Genomic DNA, 13,127 nt, shown 5'->3' with positions numbered 1-13,127 from the left:
GTCAACAGATCGTGTCTACACATAAAAGCGGATTCATCTTTTGACCCGCTGTTGACAAAAGGGCCCCCCAGAGTGTCTACACAACTTTTTTGTTGATGGTTTCTGTCAACAAAATGTATTTTGTGCTCAGATGCTCCATGAGTTTTATCAACAAAACCCCAGTTTTGTCCACAGAAATCTCTAGTATAGACATAGCCTTAAAGTATAACATCAGTAATTAATTGCACCAATTAAATGACTGTTTTTTCCTTCATTTGAAGTGTTCTTGTTTAGTTCGCATGTGATCAAACAAACTGAAAAGGCACAGACTAATGAGTTAAAGCTTCCATACACAATTTATTGCTGTGCTGACTACCACATGTGCACGTACATAGGTCATGTAGGTTATACAGATAGTTATGTCTTTTTCACAGCACAGTAGAACCGCAAGATATGCGCACTCAAGTTAAACATATCTCAGTTTAACGTGACTCGGGGTGGTGGGGAGCTGGTGCCCGGCTCTGGGCTGCCCGCCACTCAGAGGAGTGGAGAAACTGATCAGCATTGCAGCGCTGGTCAGTTTCCTGTCTCCTGTGAGCAGCAGGCAGCCCAGAGTCAGGCTCCAGCTCAGTGCCGCTCACAGGAACAGAGAAACTGACCAGCACTGCTGCGTTGGTCAGTTGCCTGGCTCCCCCCAAGTAATGTGAAATTTGATTTATGGGGGTACTGCAACAACACAACCTCTGCGTAACTCGGGGATCTCCTGTAGGGTACTGTAAATATGTTCTGCATTCTGTCAAAGGGCTGACGTTTGTCCCCCAATGGCTGGAGCAAGGACTCTCAGGTTATGCCCCAGCTCAGCCTTGACTCATTATTTGAACTTAGGCAAGTCATTTCCTTCCAATTCCTACTTGAAATTCTCCTTTACCATGAGACCTACAACAAACAAACAAACAAACCTTAACAGCTAAGCTACTCCTCTTTTGACACCACTGCTAAACATACTGATCAACAGTATCTCATTTTTTTCTTGTACTCCCAATATTTATATGCACCTATTGTTTATCATCTTACTTTTGGACTGTAGATATGTACAGTGCCTAGCACAAAGAGGCCATGCTCCAGGACCTAGAGTGCCTAGATGTTACTGAAATATAATGCCAGGTCTCACTTTAACTATCCGCAAAATGTGATAGAACTTCTTACATCACAAAAAGGGATTATACTTTTATGACAGGGATGAAGCTTACTGATCACCTATCAAAATACAAAGATCACTTGGTGGAAGGAACTACTTTATAATTTAAGTACACTAAAGGAATAAGTGTAAGTATAATTATTGTTAGAAAAGGCTTGATTAAGTTAAATAAAGCTTTGTCAGTCACATCTAGCTACTTTAGTTGCCAAGAAATTTGAATGAAGTTGAACATAGGGTCCTTTAAACCTCAATTGGTATAAACAACCTGCTCCCTTTGGCATTTTTAAAAATAATTCTATCATATATTTTATTTATTAAATTTTTATTCATATAGAAAGCCTTCAATTTCTCTGGGAGGCTTTTACAAGAGTTAAAACACAGTCATCCAATATATTCATCCTCAATAGAATGAAATGTCTTTTGTAGGGTCAATAAAGAAAGACTTTCACAAAAAACAAGAAAGGCTCTTCACATATTTGCTCACACCAACTGTAACTTGGAAGATGGTGCCTTTGTCTAAAATTGGTAGCTATCATGTTTTACTGCATTATTAAAAGTGACAATTATTTCCCGGTTTGTGCAATTAGAACTTCTGACATTATGGAAGATAATGTATGCGCTACGACTTGTGGATGGCCTAGTGCTAATAAAGCAAATCTATTCTGAATGCCCAAGGCCAGGACCTCAGGGACAGCAGATGTTATCCGGGATACCCATTCTCACATTAGCATAAGAAAAGCAGTGAGTGGGTCACATATTGCCTGTAAGCAAGCTTTCTCTTGGCCACACAATCTCTCCCCTTCTACCAAATGGGACAACAGCATTGTTTTGTGTGTGGGTTTTTTTTTATTTAGGTAATCAGTGCTTCATTATGTATAGAGAGAACTCGTTTCACAATTAAGTCAAGCAATACAGAAATACTCTTCCTTTGTCACAGTTGGGCTCTGAAAGCTCATCATTCAAATTCTAGGTCACAAAACAAAAGGAAATGAGCAGCAGTTGATAATATGCATTTAAACACTTAGGGACAAATGACCTCTGGTTCTTAAATTAGGTTTTTTAAAGGCCTCTAATTCAGTGAGCAGTCAACTGCAGCTGCAATTAGTTGCAGCAAGCACAAAGGGCACTGTTTAGATACCCAGCTACCTGACTGCACTCCCAGTTCAGACTTGGCTAGTTTCTAATCATCTGGGGCTAGAAGATGCAAAATTAGAGTCCAGACTCAGGAATCTTTGAAGTCGTAGGGTGAAATCCTGAACTCCAACAGTCAATGGACAAATTTGCACTGACTTCTGAAGGCCTAGAATTTCTTTCTTGGCTCTTGATATTTTTCATCTAACTTTCTGCACCTTTCGTGACTTACCAGCAGAGGCCCATCAACGTTGAACAAACCAGCAAACAAGTAAAAGTGTCATGGTGCCCCATGAAATCCCAAAGTCCATAATATCATAAGGGCTACGTCTACACTAGCCAAAAACTTCGAAATGGCCATGCAAATGGCCATTTCGAAGTTTACTAATGAAGCGCTGAAATACATATTCAGCGCCTCATTAGCATGCGGGCAGCCGCGGCACTTCGAAATTGACGTGGCTCGCCACCACGCGGCTTGTCCAGATGGGGCTCCTTTTCAAAAGGATCCCGGCTACTTCGAAGTCCCCTTATTCCTATCTGCTCACAAAGCACATTTTGCACTTAGACGCTCCATGGTTTTTCCCAACAAAATCGCAGTTTTGCTGAGAAAAGCCTCTCATGTAGACATAGCCCTCATGAAAAAGCTGGAGTAGAAAACTCAGCCTTAGGACCCCTTAAAATCGACCTAATGATATTCGTAGTGAAGAGGTGTACATTAAAAGTTTGACCTCACTCCCTTAAAATCAACTTTATGCTCTAGTGTAGACATACCTTAAGTCTCTGCCAGAGCTGGGTTGTAGCCAACTCATAGCACCACATTCCCATCCCTTTCCCAGGGGTTTTCTGCTACTGGGGTCGAACAGCTGCTGACCCTGACTTAAATAAAAGAGTCACCACCCTAGATAATTGCACAGAAATAAAAATAAGCATTTGGAACTTCATGGGTTCAAACACAAGCCAGGGTTTGCAGACCCTGCATTAATGCATGATCCTCAGGCTTACTTGTATTGTAGGAAAGACATCAGGAGCTGCAAGAACTGCAGACCCCAAGAGACCCATATTTAAGCCAGAGGAATACAGGGAGACATGTATTTACCAACAGGCTGACTCTAAAGATAGGCAAAAAGCAGGACCTAAATTACTTGATTTGGCACCTCTGAGATGCTTCAACATTACATCACCCTCATTCTGGTGTTACCAAAATTAGGGATGGTTGGTAGTTTTCCTGCAGAATGACTAAATGCCATTTTCCTACAGAAAAGCAAAATTTAAACATTTCAGAGAAATAGAGATGAAAACTCATTTAGAAAAGAGATAAGAATGGGTCGGTTCAAAAAAGGTCAAAATGGAATTAAAAACTTTGGAATTTCCTGCAGAAGGGAAAATCTCAGTTTGACCAGCCTTATTAGCCAAACACGAATGTTCAACATTTACTAGGAAATCGTAGAGCAAAGTGGTTATTTTTCCGACTAATCTAAGAAGCCTATGGATATAGGGAACAATAAGGAATGCTTTTGAAGCAATAAGAAAGCTCACTCACACTGAGGATGCATTACAGACAAGAATCGGGGGGTAGCCCAAGAACAGATTTATACCAACACACCTCTAGAGCCCTGTCCGGGGCTATTCTACCTACTACCCAAGATCCACAAACCTGGAAATCCCGGACACCCCATCATCTCAGGCATTGGCTCTCTCACTGAAGGACTGTCTGGTTATGTGGACTCTGTCCTCAGACCCTATGCCACCAGCACTCCCAGCTATCTCCAAGACACCACTGACTTCCTGAGAAAACTGCAGGACATTGATGACCTACCAGAAAACACTGTCCTAGCCACCATGGATGTAGAGGCTCTCTATACCAACATCCCACACAAAGATGGAATAAATGCTGTCCGGAACAGTATCCCTGAGGATGCTACAGCACATCTGATGGCTGAGCTCTGTAACTTTATCCTCACACACAACTATTTCAGATTTGGCGACGACATATACCTTCAAATCAGCGGCACAGCTGTGGGTACCCGCATGGCCCCTCAATATGCCAATATTTTCATGGCTGACCTGGAACAGCGCTTCCTTAGCTCTCGTCCACTAACACCCCGTCTCTACTTACGCTACATTGATGACATCTTCATCATCTGGACCCATGGGAAGGAGACTCTGGAGGAATTCCACCGGGACTTCAACAACTTTCACCCCAACATCAACCTCAGCCTCGAACAGTCCACACAGGAGATCCACGTCCTGGACACCACGGTGCTAATACACGATGGCCACATCAATACCACCCTGTACCGTAAACCTACTGATTGCTACGCCTACCTTCATGCCTCCAGCTTCCATCCGAGACACGCCACACGATCCATTGTCTACAGCCAAGCACTAAGATATAACCGCATTTGCTCCAACCCCTCCGACAGAGACAAACACCTACAGGATCTCTACCAAGCATTCTTGAAACTGAAATACCCACCTGAGGAAGTGAAAAAACAGATCAACAGAGCCAGACATGTGTCACGAAGCCTGTTACTACAGGACAAGCCCAAAAGAGAAACCAACAGAACACCACTAGTCATCACCTACAGTCCTCAGCTAAAACCTCTACAGCGCATCATCAGGGATTTACAACCCATCCTGGACAATGATCCCCCACTTTCACAGGCCTTGGGAGGCAGACCAGTCCTTGCCCACAGACAACCTGCCAACCTGAAGCAAATCCTAACCAGCAACTATACACCGCACCACAGTCACTCTAACTCAGGGACCCATCCATGCAACAAACCTCGCTGCCAGCTCTGCCCACATATCTACACCAGCAACACCATTACAGGACCTAACCAGATCAGCCACACCATCGTGGGTTCATTCAGCTGCACATCTACCAATATAATTTATGCCATCATGTGCCAGCAATGCCCCTCTGCTATATACATCGGACAAACTGGACAGTCTCTACGTAAAAGAATAAACACACACAAATCAGACATCAGAAATGGCAATACACAAAAACCCATAGGAGAGCAGTTCAATCTCCCAGGCCACACAGTAGCAGACTTAAAAGTAGCTATCCTACAGCAAAGAAATTTCAGGACCAGACTCCAAACAGAAATTTCTGAGCTACAATTCATCTGCAAATTCGATGCCCTCAGCTCTGGCTTAAACAAAGACTGTGAATGGCTGGCTAAATACAGAAGCAGCTTCCCCTCCCTTGGTGTTCACACCTCCAGATCAACTGCTGGTAGTAAGCCTCACCCTTGCTGACTGAGCTAACCTTGTTATCCCCACCCTTGCTCTGGCTTATTTATACCTGGCCCTGCAGATTTCCAAGACCAGCATCTGATGACGTGAGTCTGTGCTCACGAAAGCTCATGCTCAAAACTTTTCTGTTAGTCTATAAGGTGCCACAGGACCCTTCATTGCTATTACACACAAGAGTAACTGGGAGAGTAGTCTTCTGGTTATAGCATTAGACTGGAACCCAGGAGACCTGGGTTCAGTTTCTAGCTCTGCACTAGATTCCCTATATAACCATGAGTTAGTCACATGCTCTCTGAGCCTCACTTCTCCATCTATAAATGGGGCAAATAACACTTCCTTTCTCCTACCCTTTGGGTGTCTTGTCTTAGACCTGATCTTGCAATTCATTGCCATGGCTGGACCACTACACATATGGGGAGCAGTCTTCCCTGTAAGCAGCCACTCAGGAGAGATTCAAATGCCGCCCAGTTGATTAGCAGAGCACTCACAGCCAGCAGCTTATGTTTTTATTGGTGGTGCACATACACGACATCTCAGTGCATACCTAAATTTATTCCACACATGGATCAAAAAAAAATAGAGGGAACACTGATGGAGAGGCTTCTTGAAGTTAGCTGATTTTAATAGGACTGTGCCTAGACTGTCATTGCAGGATCAGAGTTCTCTTGAGGGCTAGGACTCTCATTATTAGACACAGTGCCTACCATGGTGGGCCCCAATCCAGGGTTCTCTACATGCTACTGTCACGCAAATCATAACTGCACTTAATCTGGACTTCCTTCAGTAACGAATGGATCAGCTGTCACACTATCCAGCTGTTCAGATCCACTTTGCTCCCACCTCCACAATGTTAGACTTCTCATTAATATTTACAAATGCTACCCCTGACCCCACTGATAATTGCAACCTCATTCTGACAACAAAACCAGTATGAGTTTAAATTACCAACCAGGTGATAAAATAATGTGCATGAGCAGGGAGCCAATGTTCAGCAGAGGAATAGAACTGCCCCAGAGAAACACCTGAGACTGACAGTGTCTCAAACATAACCCCAATCATTGCACTCACTTAACCCTTCAGACAGCTCAGAGTCTTATGCCACTCATTGTGCGCTCTTGACAGACTGTGGTCTTGCAGCTAGAGACAACGGTTAGATTAAGACCACTAAGTCCCAGCAGAAATGTTCCCTCTAATCTTTTCCAGCCATGTGAGGAATAAATTTTTATGTGCATATGTGTACAATCAGTAGAAACAAAAACCTAGCTGTGGGTGCTTTCCTCATCAGTTGAGTGGCATGTGAATCTCTCCTAAGCAACTGCACAAGTGTTCAGCTTACAGGGAACACTGCCCAGCAATCACAGAGGCTTCAGGATCTTGATGCAGCGAAATAAGATTTACAAGGAAAATGGTCAGAAGTAAAAAAGAATAAAAGGACCGTACAGGAAGTTTTGCCCCTTTCAGAAGGTTAAGCCTCTGACAGTGTTAGCAGCCCTAACGTCCTATTAATTCTGCATGGAACAGGGAGACTCACGGTTTTATATCTGTCTTTTAGAATAGCTAAAAGTTTATCTGCATAATATGAAGTGATGTTTATTGATGCCATGGGGTATTTTAGAACCAATATTGTCTCTGCAGAACATTAGTAACCAGCTGTACTGCCAGCTAGTAACAATCTGTTTAAACATACCAGGGAGCATGACATGTGTAAGCATGTGTGTGTGTAGCCCAAAACCTCTGCAAAAATAACCTTCAGGAATGGCAATTCTCCAGGAGCACAGTTTGAGCCAAGTCAGATATGAACAAACAATCAAGGCAGCTAGGTATTTCAGATGTAATGTATGCTACTAGCATAAGGAGGCTGGACTCAATGACCTCTTGAGGTCACTTCCAGCTCTATGAGATGTTTGTAGATAAATATTCAGATTTAATTTGGTTATGGAAATCAAACTCCCATTAAAAATGTGCTCATCATTGTGCAAATGAACTTTGATTCTTTGTTTCAATTTTTGCTACCCTAGCTTCTGCACAATGAGCTGTGATATATTTGTAATGTTCTGGCTGACCAAAGCTATTTTACATATACATTTGAATCTCTGCAGGGGGAAAATCAGATGCAAAAAAGTTTCACCCCAAGCTTTCCATTAGGCTGTGGAAGCCATTGCTACACCACACAGAAAGGGAGGTTACAAACCATTCCAACTTGTATTACACTATTTGGCTGTACAGTAGAACCCCGAGATACATGCATTCAACTTGCATGTATCTCGTGTTAATGTGACTTTGAATGGCAGGGAGCTGGCACCTGGCTCCAGGCTGCCATGTGCAAGCTCCCCACCACTCAGAGGAGCAAGGAAACTGACAAGCTCCTGTCAGGGGCAGCAACCCAGAGTCAAGATGCTGCCCCTGACAGGAGTCATTTCCCCACTCCTGTCAGGGGAGCAGCCTGACTCTTGGCTGCTGCCCCTGACAGGAGCAGTTTCCCAGTCCCCGGGAGTAGCGGGGAGCTGGGAACCAGGCAGCAGCCTGGCGCCTGGCTCCCCTCCACTTGCAGAACTGAGAAGCTGACCAGCACAGCAGCACTAGTCAGTTTCCTTGCTTCAGCAAGTGGCAGAGAGCTGGGAACCAGACAGCCTCTCCCAGGGACTGGGAAACTGACCAGTGCAGTGTTGGCCAGTTTCACAGCTCTGCAAGCAGAGAGGAGTCAGAAACCAGGCTTTCTCCTAGTACCCAGCTCCCCACCACTTGCTGGAGCCAGGAAACTAACCAGCGCTACTGTGCTAGTCAGTTTTCCAGCCCTGCAAGCAGAGGGGAGCCAGGACCCAGGTGGCTACCTGATTCCCAGCTCCTCTCAACTTGCACAAAATTTGAGTTATATATGGTTACCAGGAACACAACCTATTCGTAACTTGAGGTTCTGGGCTACTATACTCTGTTTAACTGTTGCTGCACTTTACATGGCTGATTGCTCTGATGTAAGCCACTATGTGAAAATTTCTGCAGGTTCAATGTGGGCTTCAGGTCAGTCAGCGGGAGCTATCGAAAGAGCAGCTGGTTACAGCAGCAGTAGTATTAAAGGCAGTGCTCAGCGTACAGCAAGAATACTTGCAGAAGAGGGAGCAAAGAATGTGAGCAGAACTTGCTGATGCTACAAAACAGGGAGAGATGGCAAACACCAATAGGGACAGAAAAATAATATTAAAGATGACCTGGAGAGATTAGCAATAAAAATAGGGGGAAAAAACCCCAAGATGTATTTCAGCTTAGGAAAATGCAAACTAGCACCACCAGGCAACACCACTTCAATACATTCTATGCACATTGTACCAACATCTAAGTTTCCCAGTGTAGATTCTCTATTAGTGTGGCAGTAAAGATCAAAACTATAATAGGCTTCACACATGTATCAGTGCTTTTCCTGGACACCAGTTAGCAGCTCAGAAAAAGTTATTCGTAGTCAAAAAGAGAGAAAAAAGAACTCTTTTCTTTCTCCAGAAATAACTACACACTGAACCTCTCTAGCTTGGTGCTTTCTCATCTGGCAACTTCCATAATCCAGCATGATTTAGTTAGCCAGACGACCACTTATCCCGGGTGACGAGTATCAGAGGGGTGGCCGTGTTATTCTGTATTCACAAAAACAATGAGAAGCCCTGTGGCACCTTACAGACTAACAGATTTTGGAGTATAAGCTTTCGCGGGCAAAAACCCGCTTCATCACATACAATGACATTGCATCTGATGAAGCAGCTCTTGCCGATGAAAGCTTATACTCCAAACTATCTGCTTGTCTATTAGGTGCCATTGGACTTCTCATTGTTTTTACTTACCACGTGTGTCATCACATTTATCTGCCGCCACCTGTCCTGGCTCTCAGTGTTCTGTGCTGTTATTTCGCTCTAATTTATACCTAAATGTCTTGTAACAGCCCAGTAAGCAGGAGAAGTGGTGGTAATGCTGCTAGACAATATTGACCTCCCGTGGTCTGGCAAATTCTCTGGTATGGCAATGGTCAGGTCCTGAGGGTGCTGGTCTAGAAGGGTTCAACCTCTCATAAGATGAGAGCTGTGCTTTACAGCCCAGTTTTAAAGTTTTACTGTCAGATTCCTGCAACCCCAGTTTGCAATAAGGACTGCCTAGCTGTGCCCCTGAGCAAGGTGGAGAGAGTCTGCTCCACACCCCAGCAGGGGCAGGACCTACGGCCAAAGGGGCAGAGCTGGGGCAAGCCAGCCCTCAGCACTATCCACAGAGCTCTCAGTACTGCCCAGAGTGCACCATGTGGTGCTCCAGCAGCAATTTAAAGGGCCCAGGGTGCCACCCATGGCTGCTGATGCAATAGTGGTGGCAGCAGCTGGGACAGCCAGGCCCTTTTGTATTGCTGGGCCCCATGTCAACTGCCCTCACTGCTGCCCTCCTTCCCCTCCTCCCCTGCCATCAGCTGGCCTACCAGTTTGGCGGTAGGTTAAGATACACATGTTGCACATCTGACAATAGCCAGGTGAGTCTGTTTTAGAAATAAGGCAGGACCCTGCGCACATGATACATGACTTGAACTTTTAACCTATCTTCCGGACAACGTCATATTTTACAGAGGGATCTGAGTAAGACTGAGTAACTGGTTGAAAACTTCCTACTTGTACCAACTTAGTGCTCCTCTATCGCACTGTTAACATAAACCACGCTCTACGCCATTCCCATTCCCATGGTACGTCACTGATGGGTGTGACTTTACAAGAGGCCCAATGGCTACTCAGTAACGTAACAGCAAGCAGATGAATGTTTTCTGTCTAAAAACCTGGATTGAGGGTTTACTGCCTGATTTCTCATGTTGAGTAACTAGTTATTGGTCACAGAAATGCAATGACAGAATTTCTTTGTGGTCCCTCATCTTTAGGTCTCAACAAATCAGAGATTTATCAGCTTGCTTTCTTCTCAAAACCCATTGCCAAAAGGGCAGCTAAGGCAACCATACTTGCCAAAGGGAAAATGTGACACCACCACACAGTACATTGTTTTTTTCAGTTAAGATAAGCTCATTCCAAACTGAATCATTGTAGGAACCTGATAAATTGTGCTCAGATAAGCAACACTCAGTCCTGCTGGCAAGGTGAGCAGTATCAGCCATCATATGATTTCCACTAGGCACCCAACGGGAGTGGAGAGCTGGGTAAAGTGGGGCTCTTCATTACAAGCGCTGCTTTGGAGAATAATTTTTCTGCCCTAGTCCCATTAAGTCAGTGTTGTGCACGTAATTTTACAGCATGAGGCCTATGATGATCTCCCTGCTCACCATCACCACTGACCAGCATTGTGGTCAGAGCAGAAAATACAGTATTTGAGTTTTTTCTTTTAAAAAATAATTTGGTTTCATATAGGAACAAGGACAAAAGCACTACCAGCTCCCAAAGCAGTCAGTGGCAAAGCTCCCCTTTATTTCAGTGGTGCAGCACTGGGCTCATAGTTTTAGTCTTCTACTTCTTTCAGCTAACCAAGTTAATCATGATCCTTTTACACGATATAACTGTTACTTTTCACTCATCACTACTATACAACCAAATCTTAGACCCCTAACTTAGTAATGTTAGACTAAGATACTGTATTTTTGACTGACCTGAAAAATAAACCACTTTTTAAAAGAAACTGCTGATAACACAGAGAGTTTTCGGATGTTACAGGGAGTTAAAAGAAACTATTAAAACAATTCTCTTCCTGAAGCCAGGTCTACACTTCTGGGAAAAATCGGTTTAAGAAACACAGCTCCAGCTATGGGAGTCATTGGAGTCCACATATTTAAAACTGATTTTTTCCTTCCATGGCCACAGTGGAAGGTTGACAGGAGAAGCTCCTGGCGACTTCTCTTATTCCTTGTGACAGTCAACAAGGAGTTCCAGGGTTGATGGTGAAGCCCTAATGGTTCAACTAGGCATGTTAAATGGACCCCCAGAAGATTGACCGCCACCACCACATCCATCTTCCCACAGGTGTAAATGTACCCCGGGAATCTGCAAGTGACTGAACTACAGGCTAACAAGGTGAGTGTCTATTGTTAAAAGAAATTAAAAAAAAAAAAACCTGGGCAACTTCCATCCATCCAAACTCATTCTTATTCTCAACACGTTGGTCGAGCAGGGGCAGCCCAGGTGGCAGCCGCGTAGGCGCCGCGTGCTGTGACACCGGATTCAACACAGCCTGGCCCGCCCCAGGGATAGTCTAAGCCGCACAGGGGGCGACTGCCTTTCGTTGCCTCACGCACAGTCTAGTCCTCCCACAGGCGCACACAGCCCGCAGAGCTCCAGGCGCGCACACGAGCATTTATCACACAGCCGCTGCTCCCGGCAGCGTCACACGAAGCCGCTCCAGAGCATGAAACAGCCAGACGCGCTCGTCCCCCGCCCCTGAAACTGACCAGGGGGTTGCGGGGTGCGGGGGGGGGGTTTGGCGACGGACGAGAGATGAAACTGACCAGTGGCCACCCCGACTGCTCCTTCCCCTCCCGGCCGCACAACCCGGCTTTGTTCTGAGCCGGCTGCCGGTCTCCCCAGCTCGGGCGGAGCTCCGCAGGGCGAGCTGGCAAGGTAGCAAAGCGAAGGACAGACCTTCTCGCGCGCCTCCTCTGCGCCGGCGGGGGAGCTTTCTCCGCCCGGGTTTGGCCTCTGGCTGCTCGGCGGGAGGCGGCCAGCTGCACGGACGCTGCCTAAGGGATGCTCCCGGTTGCTGCCTGGCTCTCCGGGGAGGCGTCGCAGGGCGGCCCAGGGCTCATTTGCTCCACACTGCTCGGGCCGCGGGGGTTCTTGGTTAGTTGCAAATAAATAAATAAATATCGCTCATGTTCGTATCGGGCCACTACTCTGTTCTGGGGGCTTGTGGTTCCTGCAGCCAGGCGGAAGTGAAACCCTTCCCCCTTTCCCCCCCCCCCCCCCCCGCCTTCCTCTGAGCCCAGCCCCGCGGAGCGCAGGGGGATTCCCGGGCAGCGCGCCGCAGCGCCAGCGCTTTCCCACCGGGGCAGCCGGCCCGCGGGCCATCCCGCGCTCAGTCTTTGGCGCTATTCCCGGGAGCCGCCAGACGAGCCGCGGCCAGCCGAGCCCCTGCCGGGAAAGCCCTCCGCCGCCGCCCTGCCGCAGGGGCTCGCCCCGCCCAAAGCCGGCCCGGGGGAAGGGGGGCTGTGTAGATCTGCTTTATCCTCCCTGCGCTGGGTAGCCAAGCCCGAGGAGAAGGGGGGAGCTAACTGGGGGCTCCCCCCACACACCTGCAGGCGGAGCTCCCAACGTGATGGGGGGGTCGCCAGTTTCCTCCTCCCCGGGGCTTTCGGGCGCGCGTTTCTCCCGGTGGGGTGCGGTGCGCTCCCGCTCCGGCCCCCCAGGCGAAGAGCAGGCACTGGCCCCGAGGAGCAGGTGCAGAGGCTGAGCCCTCACCAGCTGCCGCCCACCTCCCCCCATCCCCTCCTAAGCTGGCTGGTGGCAGAGCCAGGGAGGCGCAGGTGGCCGCACCGCTCTGCGCTCGGCTCCCGGCAGCGGCTCAGCTCGCAGGGCTGGGCCAGGCGGGGGCCGGTCTCAGCCCCAGG

The 13,127-nt window shown here is 46.9% G+C and overlaps 1 protein-coding gene across 3 annotated transcripts in view; it reads right to left on the bottom strand.

The window, feature by feature from the left end:
• Positions 1–12,441, bottom strand: part of PAK3 (p21 (RAC1) activated kinase 3) — a 188,725-nt gene extending 176,284 nt beyond the window's left edge. For all 3 annotated transcript variants that reach the window (XM_075007384.1, XM_075007383.1, XM_075007388.1), the window contains exon 1: positions 12,163–12,441. The gene's annotated coding sequence lies outside the window, so the exon portion shown is untranslated. The remainder of the gene's footprint in view (positions 1–12,162) is intronic.
• Positions 12,442–13,127: the final 686 nt, after the last annotated feature.

This window comes from Carettochelys insculpta, chromosome 13 (genome assembly GCF_033958435.1).
Source record: "Carettochelys insculpta isolate YL-2023 chromosome 13, ASM3395843v1, whole genome shotgun sequence".
Lineage (NCBI taxonomy): Eukaryota > Metazoa > Chordata > Testudines > Carettochelyidae > Carettochelys > Carettochelys insculpta.
Note: the sequence above shows the minus strand (reverse complement) of the source record. Positions and strands in the feature narration are given on the sequence as shown.